At 44.0% G+C, this 14,258-nt stretch overlaps 1 protein-coding gene across 5 annotated transcripts in view; it reads left to right on the forward strand.

The window, feature by feature from the left end:
* Nucleotides 1-14,258, forward strand: part of MAPK10 (mitogen-activated protein kinase 10) — a 475,339-nt gene that overhangs the window by 230,452 nt on the left and 230,629 nt on the right. The gene's annotated exons all lie outside the window — the stretch shown is intronic.

Here is a 14,258-nt window from a genome sequence, read left to right on the forward strand (position 1 = left end):
ACTTCCACTCCTGAAGTTTCTTCAAATTCCATCCTGTGCCTTTTTAATAGCACAAAACCCGTCCCCTATGGGAAAAGGGCCTCTCACGGATCACTGCCTGACTCGCACCTCCCTAAATTCTAAACAAACCGTTCCTTGCTGGAAAATCCTTAGAGCTGAACACACAGGATACAATCTAGTGGCCTGCAAGGGGGCCACATGAGCAGTGTGACTGCTACACTCCTAATAAACGTCACACACCGTGGACCTTTGAGAACTGGCAGAACACTCGTAGAGCTTCGTTCCTGAGCAGGAAGCACTTGTCAGAAGGACAGGTTGAAGAAGGGCTGCTTTGGAGGCAGCACAAGCAGTTTTTTGTTTTTTTTAACTGGTCTGAATTCTGCTATTGCTGTTTACTCCTTGTTCTGATGGGGAGCACTGCTCTGCTTCTCTTTGCTGCTCAACAAGGAGATCCCACCACCCCCTTGCAAGGAACAATGATGAATACCAAACAAACTCAGAAATTTTCCAAGAGACTTGGGTTGTTTGTCCTAATCCCTCTCTCAGTATTCTTCTCAATTACATCTTCCAGAACTGGACAGAGTGTGACTCTCGGGATTCTGCAAGTTCCAGTAAGGGCTGTCTGAAGGCTGGAGCGGTGTCTGGGGTGGGGATAAGTGGGGGTTTTCCTAGGCCTTGTGCTCACCGGGAACCGTCTGCACACATGCTTTCTTAGCAGCTGGTTCCATGAATGGCACCAACAGCTTGCCCTGGGGCTAATGTTTCCAAATGGGCTAATTTTGAGCATACCTTGTCAGGAACGACCTGCACTTGTAAGTCAGTGAATGTTGAGCCTGATCGCAGTCAGGGGAGGACTGTAGGAAAATATCAGTCTGGGGAATTTTTTTCAAAATAGGGCCATGGATTATATGTCTGACTCCTTTGTGTGCATTCTGCGCAGTATAGGGTAGATTTTAAAAAGGAGCGTGCAGGCGTACATGTGCGCATGCTACCTGGCACGCACACAAGTACGCCCGATTTTATAACATGTGCACGCAGGCGCGCGCATGTTATAAAATCCGGGGTCGGCACGCGCAAGGGGGTGCACAATTATGCACCTTGCACACGCCGAGTCCGCTCCGAGCCACTCTGCCTTCCCCCATTCCCTACCCCCACCCCACCTTCCCTTCCCTTCCCCTACCTCCCTCGCCCTTTCCCTCCTACCTTTGATGACTTCTGTTTTTTATTGCAAAACTTACTTCAGCCCTGGGGCTGAACTAAGTTGCACGTGCCGGCCCAGTGCCTGTGTGCGATCCCAAGCACAGCAGCAAATGGCCGCTGTGCCTGGATCCTCTGGCCACGCCCCCAAACCATCCCCGCCCCATCCCGTACCCACCCCTTTTTGCAAGCCCTGGGACTTACACACGTCCTGGGGCTTTACGCGCGTCGCCGGGCCTTTTTCAAATAGGCCTGGCACGCATAACCTTTTTAAAATCCAGCCCTATGTGTTTCAACAGCTCCCAAAAGCACGCCAAGTTGATCCTTGAGAAATCCATCTTGGGACCTGGAGCCAAAAGATCTGTAATGTAAATTTCACATTTTTTTTCTAAATAACTAAGAAGTAGAGCACGCCTCAATCCAGGGATAAGCAAACTGAAATGCAGTCCCTCTTCCATTCTTCTACTCCCCAAGTTTGGTTAAATCTCTCTTACCCAGTTTCCTACATAATTGTTCAGGTTCTGCCTAAATATTTTCTATCTTTCCCCCTTTTCTTGATATTTCCACAGCTTTTGTGCTTCTGCTATTATTTTCAATTTATTATTGGAGCATATGAATTTAAGATCTTCTGTTAGTGCAGCATATTTCAGCTTGGGATTTTGAATTTTTCTTATTATTGTTGTACCTGTCTACCTTTTACCCTTTGAGGTACTGGTCTGCCAGTGACACCTCCATGTGCAATCAGTTTATTTTTAAATCTGTAAGTTTTTTTCCCAAGGAGGGGTTGCTATTTTTCTTTGCTTCTGATGTTGTATCTTTAATGGTAGGACTCGCTCAGTACTGATTTTTTGCTGCACAATATTGGCTCCAGTTTATTTATATGATATCATAGATGGGCCCTTTTATGCAGATTACGGCCTTCTTGATCTTACAGCTCATGCATTTTACTCGGGGGTGTCAGATTTATCTTAGGCACTCTCTCTCTCCTAAACCCCAGCATACATACTGTATATATTTCCATGATCTCACTAATTCAACCCTCAACTCCTCCTCCTGATTTCTCTCCTGTCTTTCCTCTTCATTCTGCTTCCTGGCCTGCCTTGCATTGTTTTCAACCTCATGTGTTGCGCCATTCTTCTTTCTAGGATGTCACCTATTGCCTCCTCCAATGGGCTCTAACTCTTCCGGCCCTTCCCATCTGGAGATCCTTAGTTATTCTGATGTCTTTTTTTTTTTTTTATGGCGCTCCCTAATTACTACTGTACCTTCCTACTCGTACCCCTGCTTATATTATTTTCAGTCTCATGCGCTGCACCGTCCTCATTTGCTGCCTCCACAAATGCTCTGGCTATTTCTGCTTCTTTCTCCTTTTGCTTTTTTTTGTTGCTCTGGCACATCTCCTTGCACACTTCTGTCCAAGTTTCCTTTTTCAGCCACTCTCTCTCGCTACAACAGCTCCGAATTGCTCTAAAATTATTTTGTTGACATACTACTTTTCCTTTAATAAGAAAAATTAAGATCTTATATTTTGGTCAGTTACTTTTTGCAACTTTTCCTGGGATATTCTTCTTCTTCCAGTTCAGGTGAATTGATGGGGAGAGAGAGAGAGAGAGAGCACCTGGCCATAATATCATGGCCCATAGGTAGGTATTTGTAGCTTGATGTTACATCAAGCTAGGTTGAGAGAACATTGCCCAAATCTCATCTTGGAGTGAGTTTCCTCACTCCGAATGCCAGCAAATCTTCACAAGAGACCACTGTTCTGTTCGTAGGTGTCACGTAGAATGTCAAAGTGGCCCCTAACCCCCTACACTCTTACCTAATCCCCACCTCGAGTTACTAGGTGGGCCTACCATAGGGATACAAATACCTCCCTATGGGCCCTGATATTATGGCCAGGTGCTCTTTCTCTCTCTCTCTCTCTCTCTCCTCAAGGCTCTGGACCCATCAATTCACCTGAAATAGAACATCCAGAAGACATCACAAATGACAATGAAACCTTACCGCACAGTAACGGCAGCTAATGCGATTGAAAGAGGTGTAGTTAAAATCAGCATTATGGCTGTGCAATAGCCCTTCGCAAACAGGCTAACCCAGCCCACTCTCCACCCCTAACTCCTCCTATTTTCGGAATTTGCATCGCACCATACGATATGGTGCGATCGAATGTGGTAAACACGTTTTCGCATGCGTTAACAGGGCTTTTCGCATGCGAAAACGCCTTATCGCATTTTGATAAATGACCCCCTTTATTAGTGTTTTATTTAATTTTTAGTGTTTTAATTGTGTTTATTAGTGTTTTATTAGTGTGTAATTAGTGTTTGATGTCAGAATAATTACATAAGAGGCCAGATTTAGGGCCCATAATTACTGTGCTCTACAGGCAGCCTTGGTGCATGAGCCCCCACCAAGGACTATCACCTCAGTGACTGGACTAAAATATAAAATCGGGGGAAAGAATCCCCAGTTCATTGTGAATGAAGGCTCATGGTGCCAGATCTCAGCTCTGCCTGAGCTGGAACAGCTTTTTCCCGGGTGGTGTAGCAGAGCGAGTCTGGGCAGCCCGTGCAACGGGAAGGACTGCGTTGCATTCTTGTGTCTTTGGGAGGGTCTAAACGGCTTGGCATGGAAACAGAAATGCTTTTATCATATGTACGGAGCGTATATCAGTCCCTCCTTGCAAAAAAGCTGCAACAGCATTTACAAAAATGAGTGCTTGTCTATCTGCTTCATGCTTCCTTTTCTTTTGGTCCTGTTGAATCTTAAAGGATTTATTTTGTGGCAGCACAAAAGAAAAAGTAGTATGAAGCAAATAGAAAAGCACTCTTTTTTTTTTTTTTACTAGTTAGAGCAAAGGTTCTCACCTCTAGTCATCCAGAGCCGTAAACAGGTTTGTTTTTTGGGATATGAACAATAAGGGGTAGATTTTATAAATTTGCGCACACGCGTTCTTTTGTTCGCGCACCAGGCGCAAACAAGAGTGCATGGGATTTCAATAGATATGCGCGTAGCCGCGCGTATCTGTTTAAATCCGGGGTCGGCGCGCGCCAGGCTACCCAAAATCGGCAGCCTGCGCCTCCCCCCACCTTCCCCTCCCTTCCCCTACCTAACCCACCCCCCCGGCCCTATCTAAACCCCCCCCACACCTTTGTTGTACAAGTTACGCCTGCTCAAAGCAAGCGTAACTTGCGCGCGTTGGGCCGGCCGCCGGCACGTCATGGTCCGGTCCGGGGGCTGGTCTGGAGGCTGCGACACGTCTCCCAGAATGCCCCCTGAATTCCCCCGATGATGCGCCGGCCGCGACATGCCCCCCGACCCCCCCCCCCCAGGAAAGCCCCGGGACGTATGCGCGTGCCGCCGAGCCTACTCAACATAGGCTCGGCGGCGCAGGGGGAGTTTGGGCCAGGTTTTCGGGGGGTACACGCGTATCTCTTTGAAAATCTGGCCCTAAATGTTCATCAGATGTATTTGCATACAATTAGTTTAAGAACAATTCTAATCTGCGTGGCTTCGTTACACTGAAAACCAGATCCACATGTGGCCTTGGAGGACTGCTGCTGAGGCCCCATGGGTCACATTGTGGGTAGTGGCACTCCTTTTCTTTCCTTCAGTTGGTTCTGTATTTAAGAAAATTAATTTTGGCATAAACATCAGGATGACAAAAATCAAGATGGCATTAGAAAAGAAAAATATATTTTTGCTTTTCTTTTGCCAAATCTGAGAAGCACTTCGCAGTGTTTATCTCCACTTGTACAATGAGGTTTTTTTTTCCGGCAGCTCCACTTTTTTTTCCCTTGAAGGTTTCAATGCTATTCATTTTAATTATGGCCAGCTTTTCATCAGTTCAATGAGCTTCATTTGTTATAAAAAAAACCCAAAAAACAAACTATGGTCATTAAAGATATTGTTTTGTTCTGCTGACTCCATAGCCACATATTTCTACATTTTCAAATTGATTTGCTTTTACATATTTTTTTATGGACGCGCCTAGTATTTAGAAGCATAAGCCGAGGGCATTCTGGCTATGGGCAGGAGGCATTTCTGGGCAGAGCAGAGTTAGCCGCATAAGTTATGCCACTAACTCTGATATTCAGAGTTAGCTGCTTAACTGATGCGGCTAACTCTGGTCGGCCCATAGGGCTGTCCTAAAGCTAGCCGGTTATACATAACTGGCTAACTTTAAGATACTCGGGTATATTCAGCTGAATATATCCTGCTAGTTAGCTGGATATAGGGGGTCATTTATCAAAGTGCTTTATGGCGTTTTTGCATGAAAAAACACCTTTAATGCATGTGAAAGCAGCATAATGCATGGTGCAATGCAAAAGGGCCCTCCTACAGCCACTGGGGGGGAATAGAGAGAGAGAGAAAGAGCATGCACCTAGCCATAATGCCCTCCCACTAGACAGGTATTTATATCTCTATGGGAGGCCCACCTAGTAACTTGAGGTGAGGTTTAGGTATTAGTGTAGGGGTTAGGGGCCACGTTGACATTCAAAGTGAGACGTACGAACAGAACAGTGCTCTCTTGTGAAGATTTGATGACCCTCGGAGTGAGGAAACTCACCCAAAGATGAGATTTGTGCAATGTTCTCTCAAACTAGCTTGATGTTTCCTCACTCCGAGGGTCATCAAATCTTCACAAGAGAGCACTGTTCTGGTCGTTCATCTCACTTTGAATGTCAACGTGGCCCCTAACCCCTACACTAATACCTAAACCTCACCTCGAGTTACTAGGTGGGCCTCCCATAGAGATATAAATACCTATCTAGGGTGAGGGCATTAGGGCTAGTCTCTCTCTCTCTCACGTACTCACTGTAGGAGGGCCCTGATAGAAAGTGCACTATCACTAAGATACCACTTTGCATAGGTATTAGCACAAATTGCAATAAACTGCCTATTACAATAAAACACACCCCTTTTCCTATCGCATGCGATATTTAGTGCATTTTGATAATCCAGGCCATAGTTAGCTGGATATATGTAGCGGCAATAGTTAGCCAGATATATGTATCCAGCTAACTAGCTGATCCATAAAGTGGCTGAAAATGGACCTCAGTATTTTTAGCTTCACTGTGCCTTTGACAACCACATGGGGATCTCCCGTTTTTAATTCAAAACAAAGCCTGGAACTGGACTTTCATCTCTTTGGGGCAACTGTTATTTATTTATTTATTTATTTGTTTGTTTATTTGAAAGCTTTTATATACCGATAGCTGTTTTCACATCATATCGGTTTACAAGAAATAAAGCGCCTATAAAAAATGGCATAATAATTAGAGATGTGCACAAGATGGCGCCAGCCATCCATTGCTCCTACCATGTGACAGGTGCTGACCAATGGCACCGGTAGCCCCTGTGACATAGTAGGTCAAAGGCTATCGGCGCCATTTTGATGCGAGGCAGGCCCGACAGCCCGATGGCACGGAGGGAGAAATTATTCGGGGGACCCCGCTGGACCACCAGGGATGTTAGTAAGTCTTGGGGAGGGATCGGGATGGTGGGAGGGGGAGGGGTTGTATTTAATGTATTATAGTAAATTTTAATGCTTGGGGTGGGTTTTTTTGAGCTTCGTTTTCCCGCGTTGTTTTTTGGGATCGTTTCGTTTTTTCCCCGCTTAGTTTTTGTTCGTTTTTTCAAAAAACTGAGGAAAAACGAACTTTATCCCGAAGCGTCTGACTCAAAAAACGAATCTCATCTCTAATAATAATTACATGAAACGATTGGAAACCAAAGGGGAGGAACAAATAAATAGCTGGAACCAGTAATAAGTATGTTAGGAGAGCGGGGTTAATAGGAGAAGTAACAAACTATGTACAGGTTGGACTGAAGTGTTGGCGGGCAATTAGAGAGGATTCAATGCAGAGAAAGAGAAAGGGTGTATTAGCGGAAGGCTTGTTGGAAATGCCATGTTTTTAGTTTTTTTTTAAAATTTCATTGTGCATGATTCTATGCGGAGTTCAGGGGGCATGGCGTTCCAAATTGTGGGACCTGCTATCGAGAATGTTCTATTCTTAGTGGAGGCGAGTTGTGTTAGCTTAGGGGAAGGTATGTGGAGGGTTCCTTGGCATGCAGTTCTCATAGGTCTGCTGGAGGAATGGAATTGGAGTGAGTTGTGAAGCCATTGCCTGCTTTCGTTAAATAGTGACTTATGTATAAGAGATAAGCTTTTGTACTGTATTCTTGAGGTAATAGGTAGGCAATGGAGATCTCTCAGGATGAGAGTAATGTGGTTGTTTTTGCGTGTGTTAGTTAGGACTCGAGCTGTGGCATTCTGTAAGAGTTGAAGGGGTTTAATGGTGGAGGCAGGGAGGCCTAGGAGGAGGGAGTTACAATAATCAATTTTGGAGAAGATGATGGTCTGGAGCACAGTGTGGAAATCAGTGAGATATAAGAGGGGTCTTAATTTCTTCAAAACATGTAGCACTCTTTTAGGGTGGATTTGACGAATGATTTTAAAGATAGTTGGTTGTCGATAGTAACACCTAGGTTTTGAGCATGTATGGAAATTGGTTTGGGGAGGGAGGGAGGTTTGAGTAAGTATGGGCGTTGGGGGAAATGACAAGTAGTTCAGTTTTGTGGGGGTTAAGCGCAAGGTTCATCTTTGTGAGGAGTTTGTTGATGGTGGTGAGGCAGTTGTCCCATGTCTGTAGGGCTTTATGTAACGAGTCAATAAATGGGATGAGGATTTGGACGTCGTCCGCGTATATGTAGTGGGTGATGCCTGTGTTTGAGAGGAGGTTGGATAGGGGTAACATATAGATATTGAAGTGTGTGGAGGATAAAGAGGAGCCTTGGGGAACACCATGGTTAAGATTAATGGGATCAGATTCATGGTTACCTAGCATGACCTTGTAGTGTCTGAGTTTCAGGTAGGATTTAGCCAAAGTAGTGCTGTTCCTGTAATGCCAATATCAGAGAGAAGACAAGAGAATGTTGTGGTTGATAGTATCGAATGCAGATGAAATGTCGAGCATAGCCAGGAGATAGGAGTGACCACTATCCACTCCTTTAAGTGTGTTATCAGTTAAAGATATTAGGAGCGTTTCTGTACTAAGGTGTTTATGAAAGCCAAATTGGGATGTGGAGAGAATCTTGTGATTGTCGAGGTATTCAAAAAGACAGAGGTTGACTATTTTTTCAGTGATTTTAGTTAGAAAGGGCAGATTAGAGATGGGTCTAAAGTTGGAGAGATCTGTGGAGTCAAGGTTGGGTTTCTTGAGAATCGGTTTGACAAATGCCTGTTTTAGAGTGGGGGGGGGGGGGGGGGGGGGGGCGACACACTTCCATGTGTTAGAGAGCAGTTTTTTCCAAAACCCTTGTACCATTCCAGTCCTTAGTAATGACTCCAAACCAAGCCACAACTCAATTCCCCAAATTCTTTTTATTCAGTAATATCTAACACTCAAATATAGCAGTAAAAGTTTGAAACAAGTATGTAGGAAGGCTTAAGACAGTTCAACCTTTAAGTTTCCAAGCAGATTCAAGCATAAAGAGAAATGTACTGCTCACAGTCCTACTAATCCTGGACTGGATTGCACAGACTAAAAGGATTCCTTGCCAGAGTTTCCAAGTGAGTGACTAGGGTAAACCTTACAGCCTGGATTTCCAGTTTATATAGCTTGCAGCACAAATTGCAGAATTAATGACAGGGCACGTTTCAAACTTAAGAGGTAGATTTTCAAAACAAGCGCACGCGCGTCCATGTATGCGCACTACCTGATGCGCACACATGGACACGCGATTTTATAAATGCGCGCATGTTATAAAATCGGGGGTCAGCGCGTGCAAGGGGGTGCACATTTGTGCAACCTGCATGCGCCGTGGCCCGCATCCTTCCCCAGTTCCCTCCCAGGCCGCTCCAATTTAGGAGCGGCCTGGGAGGGAACTTCCCTACCCCCTATTCTAACCTTCCTACCCCTTCCCCTAACCTTCCCGCCCCCTAGTCCTATCCTAACCCTCCCCCAAATCCATATCTTACCTGTTTAGGCGTAGGTTGCGTGCGCCGGCACTCTGACGGCATGCAATCCCCTGTCACAGCAGCAAATAGCCACTGTGCCAGGGCCTCTAGCCACGCCCCTTTCCTGAGACCCCGGGACTTACACGTGCCCCGGGGCTTTACGCGTGTGGCCGAGCCTTTGAAAATAGGCCCAGCGTGCGTAAGGCCACCTACGCTCGTAAGGTTTTAAAATCTGGCCCTAAATGTTCAGGGTTTTCTAAATACCACAGTTTCCCCAAAAGCATATAGGAACAGAGCTGAACAAGCAAGGCTTCAGCATTCCCAGGGGTTTCAAAGCATAAATTAACCAATTAACACAGATGTAAACTGCTCCAGCACCAGTCAAGATAACTTTGGCTTAATATATCTGGGTGTATACAGCTCAGCCTTTCTGCTGCCTCTGATGCTGAGTTTGTCTCTCTCCCAAACTGTCTTCTAGCCAATAACTTTAAGCTTAAAGTAGAACATAAGCTCGTCTCCTTGAAATTGGCTACAGGCTTGTTTAGTTTTCCTGTGGTTTGAATAAGCCCTTTTCCCCTCCCTGTTTCTGTCCTTTTTTCCTTTTAGAGCTGCCCCTCTCTGGGTTTCTCACCAGTTGTGCTCTATCAGAGCTAACGTTCCACAGTGGCTTCTATAACATTGCTGCAAAGTTTAGCCATCTCCTGCTTCCTAAGCATGTTCCCCAAATCCCCTAAAAATAGTCACAGTTTCCCCTGCTGCTTTTTTGGAAAAGAGACTTAGTTTAGAAATGGGAATGTCCACCTGGTTCTGTCTCCTCCTCATCAGCGATACACTCCATTGGTAGTCAGGTGCTGTTCTCTGTTTCTCTCCACCTCCTTCTCCTCTGTCACTGCTTGCTGTTCCTCTCTGGTTCCTTTTTATGGGGACTAGCAGCCTATTAGTGAGCTGAGGGAGCCTCCCTCTGCCCCTTTTTTTTTTTTTTGCACCACCTTCCTTAAACTAGGTGACTGGAATCCTGAGATTTGTAGTCCTGCTAGAGTAGGACTACAAATCCCAGCTCCAAGCTGCTGCTGACTTTTGCTTAAAGGCTGTCCTGTTATGCAGAGACCTATACTAAGATCACTGTCTCATCATAAATTATAGTAAGTTAAAAGTTTTGAGCAATAATGCGTCACATGCTTTGCTTAAAAAAATACGCTTTTAAAATATATTCCAATGAAATGTTTAAAAAAATTATTTTCTAAAATTACTTTTCTCTAGAGAAGGGAGAAAAAAAAAGGAATGCTGACACTGCATGAGGGAAAACTGTCATCAAAGCAATTTGGAGTTTTAGTAGGTTGTGACACCCTTAAAAGGAGAGAACAAAAGAGAAACAAGTCAACCTCAAAGGAGTGGAAATGGCAGTGCAATTAAAGTGGTGGTTTAGCAATCTATGAATTCTGCTTTTATTTTTTAAATAGATTTTATTATTATTATTATTATTATTATTATATTCCAATTTATATTCATATACTGTATATATTATTCATATTTATTTTGCTACTGCTTGCACCAGTGTTTATATCCTTAAAAGCAGTATTTCTCAACCCAATTTGTGGGACACACCCAGGCAGTCGGGTTTTCAGGATATCTGCAATGAATATGCATAAGAGATTTTCATGCACTGCCTCCAGTTTATGCAAACCTCATACATATTCACTACAGATATCCTGAAAACCTGACTGTCTGGGTGTGTCCCATGGATTGAGGTGAGAGCCTCTCTTTTAAAGGACCAGCAAAAAAGATGCAAACACCCCCCCCCCCCCCCAGAAAGGTCCCCAAGTGCTGCAAATAGGTCTGGTTTTCAGGATGTCCACAATGCATATGCATGAGATATATTTGCATACAGTGGAGACGGTGCAGAATAAAGAGGAGGTAAAATGTATGCTTCGAACCTGATCAGTTACGTAAATTTTTAGATTCAAGATCTGTGGTGAATCCATGGTTAGAGTTATCTCGATTACGGCATAAGTAAGTGATAAGTTACACTGTCTCCTTTAATCCTATTATTTTTTATTATTGAAATATTTCCCAAAATTGAATCGCTCTAATTAGGATTTGTCTTTCATTTCATTAATATTACATTTGGAAGTTGTCGCAGATTAGTTTAGTCCAATTTGGTCAAAATTGTTTTGTTTTTTTTGTGCCATTTTATGGTAGAATTTGAAGTGTTAATCTGCATAACCCATCTGTATTTTTCTTTAAATGTACCTGTATTAATGGTTAAAATCTAATAAATAAATAATGGGGAAAAAAAAGAGGAGGTAAGAGGGGAAGGTCTGCAGGACAGTGAAGCACAGGAGGAGGAGGAGAAACCTTGGGAGAGGTAGTGTGAGATATCAGGAGAGCAAAGGAGGGCAGAAGTATGATGGACGAGAGGTTGGGTGGGTGCACGGAGAGGAGGAGGAAAGAAGGATGAGCTGCTGGATGAAGAGGACAGATGAGAGCCTGGACAGGCTTTGGGTAAGACTAGGGAAAGGAACAATTAGAGGTGAACTAGAGGGAGGGAAAGACGAAAAGGATAGACTGGGGGAATGTAGGCAGCTGAGAGGGGGTGAAACACCTTTTAGTAGGCAGAGAGAGAGAGAGAGAAGAGGTGAATAGAAGAGAGGAAGCAAGGAAGTAGGAGGATGCTGCTCCACCACACTGCTTGTGCTGAGGATCCGGCCTTGCTGACAGCTAAGGTTTTCCTTCCATTCCAACTGCTCTTGCTTTGACTTTTCCCTTCTGCCTTGTTACTCTGATGATGGTCCCATCTCATCCCTGCTGCTATCATTTTTTGGGAACCTTTTTAGGCCACCCCACTTGTGTATGTGTGTGTGTGTGTGTGGGAGGGTGGTCACCTTAGCCAGATTGCTCCTGAGGGGGGCAAACCTGACCGGTTGTCCTTTCTGGAGCTCCTTCGGCAGCGAGCAAGGGATTAGGAGTTTGGGACTTGCTGGTAGAGTTTGGGAGAGGGTGATAGAGTGGGATTAATGTCTTAGTATATTTTTGGTGATGCTGCAAATTGTTTTATTTGTTTTCAAGATAATGCTTTCTATTTATATGTTGACTGCTTATGTATATTGAAATGAAATTTGAAGAGATTATTTTATAGTTGTGTGATGCGCCTCATCCCTTCTCTAGTGAGAGTGAAGGATTGGTAGGGCTGTATTTGGGATTATTTCCATTCTTTTGTATGAGTTATACTATGCTGTATTGATGTATTTTATCTTCTATGAAATAAACCGCTTTGGGTCCCCTTGTGGAGGGATAAGGTGGTATGGTATATGTCTAAGAAGAGAACAGAAAGAAAATGGGATGAAAGATAAAGAAAAACAGAGAAAGAAATGAAAAGGAGCAAAATGAGCGCAATTATTCAGACATACACAAGACTGGTTGCAAAATGTGTTTTTTTTTTTCTTTTAAAGGAAGTTATTTTTACATATTAACTAATGTAAATGTAACACAGCCTAGTGGTTAGAGCAATGGTTCTCAACCCTGTCCTTGGGTCACACATAGCTGGTTGGGTTTCCAACATGTTCACAATGAATATGCATAAGAGAGATTTGCATACAATGGAGACTGTGCATGTAACTGTAGCTCGTGGATATTCATTGTGGATATCTTGGAAAAGAGACTGGCTGGGTTAGAATCGGGTTGAGAACCACTGAGTTAGAGGAATGGACTACAAAGCAGGAAAACTAAGGTTCAGATCTCACGTCTCACACTGATGTTCCTATTGACCTTGGGCATGTCACTTCATCTCCTATTACCTCAGGTACCCACACTGGGGCCAATGCAATACAGTGCGCTCAGCCGAGCGCACTGTATAACCCACAGTCGGACGCGGGTTGAATAGGCGCTAATCAATCCTCAATGCAATAAGGGGATTAGCGCATATTCAATGCATGTCCAATGCGGAGTGAATCTAATAGCGCTCATCACATGCAAATGCATATGAATGAGGTTATTAGGCTTTCACTCCAATGCAAAAAAAAAAAAAATGTGCGTCTCGGACGCACATTTAGCGATCAGCTATTAACGCCTGCCTGGAGCAGGCGTTAATAGCTGAGCGCATCAAAAACAAGTACAGAAAAGCAGAAAAAAACTGCTTTTCTGTACTTACTCCTATTTAATATCGTTGTGATATTAAGTAGGAAGAAAATCTTAAACAAGTTAAAAAAAAAACCCAAAACACTTGATAGTCAGGTGCAGGAAATGGATGCTCAACTGACAAGGGTCTGTTTCCTGAACCCCCGGTGTCGGTTTCCCTAACCGGCAGACGGCCGAGTTAGGAAAACCGATCGGGTTCTCATTAGCAAGGAGGTGCTAGGGGCGCGCATGCAACCCCAGCGCCTCCTTGCTAACGCGAACCCCTAATTTAAATATTGGGTTCTTATTATACCTGAATCAGTGGCGTAGCCAGAATTGATTTTTTGGGTGGGCACAAGGTTAACATGGGTGGGCTGTAGGCATGCAGGTCTACTAGTTGTTTTTTTACTGATAAATAATGCCAAATTATGCAGCATAGCATTCACATCTACGCCTAAGTATGAGGTTTACTTAATGATACAAACATAATTCACGGTGATTTGTGGTACTTTAGCCTTCTTATTATTATGATTTTATACACTGCTCCTACCTGTCCATAAATTTTGAGAGAGCGGTTGTGTTGCTTATATTTAAATTGCTAACATCTCAAAATATAGATATATATTTTTACCTTTGTTGTCTGATCTTTGTATTTTTCTAATCAGTTGGTCCTGGTCTCTTTTTCCCATTTTTTCCCTTATAGCTCATTTCCTAATTCCTTTTCAGTGTCTTTCTTCTATTACTGTCTTCTTCCCTTCCACACACACACACACACACACATACAAGCTTTCTCTCACAGACTCCCTCTCACACACTCAAGCTGTCACTCTCATATGCTCTCCCCCCCCCCACCCCCCCACAAGCTCACATTCAAGTTCTCACTTTCTCACCCCTCCCCAGGCTTATATTCTTATGCACACACAGACGCACATCCAGGCACCCATTCTCACCCACACACATAAACCCAGACTCCCATTCTCACCCACAA

Source organism: Rhinatrema bivittatum, chromosome 1 (assembly GCF_901001135.1).
Source record: "Rhinatrema bivittatum chromosome 1, aRhiBiv1.1, whole genome shotgun sequence".
Taxonomy (NCBI): domain Eukaryota; kingdom Metazoa; phylum Chordata; class Amphibia; order Gymnophiona; family Rhinatrematidae; genus Rhinatrema; species Rhinatrema bivittatum.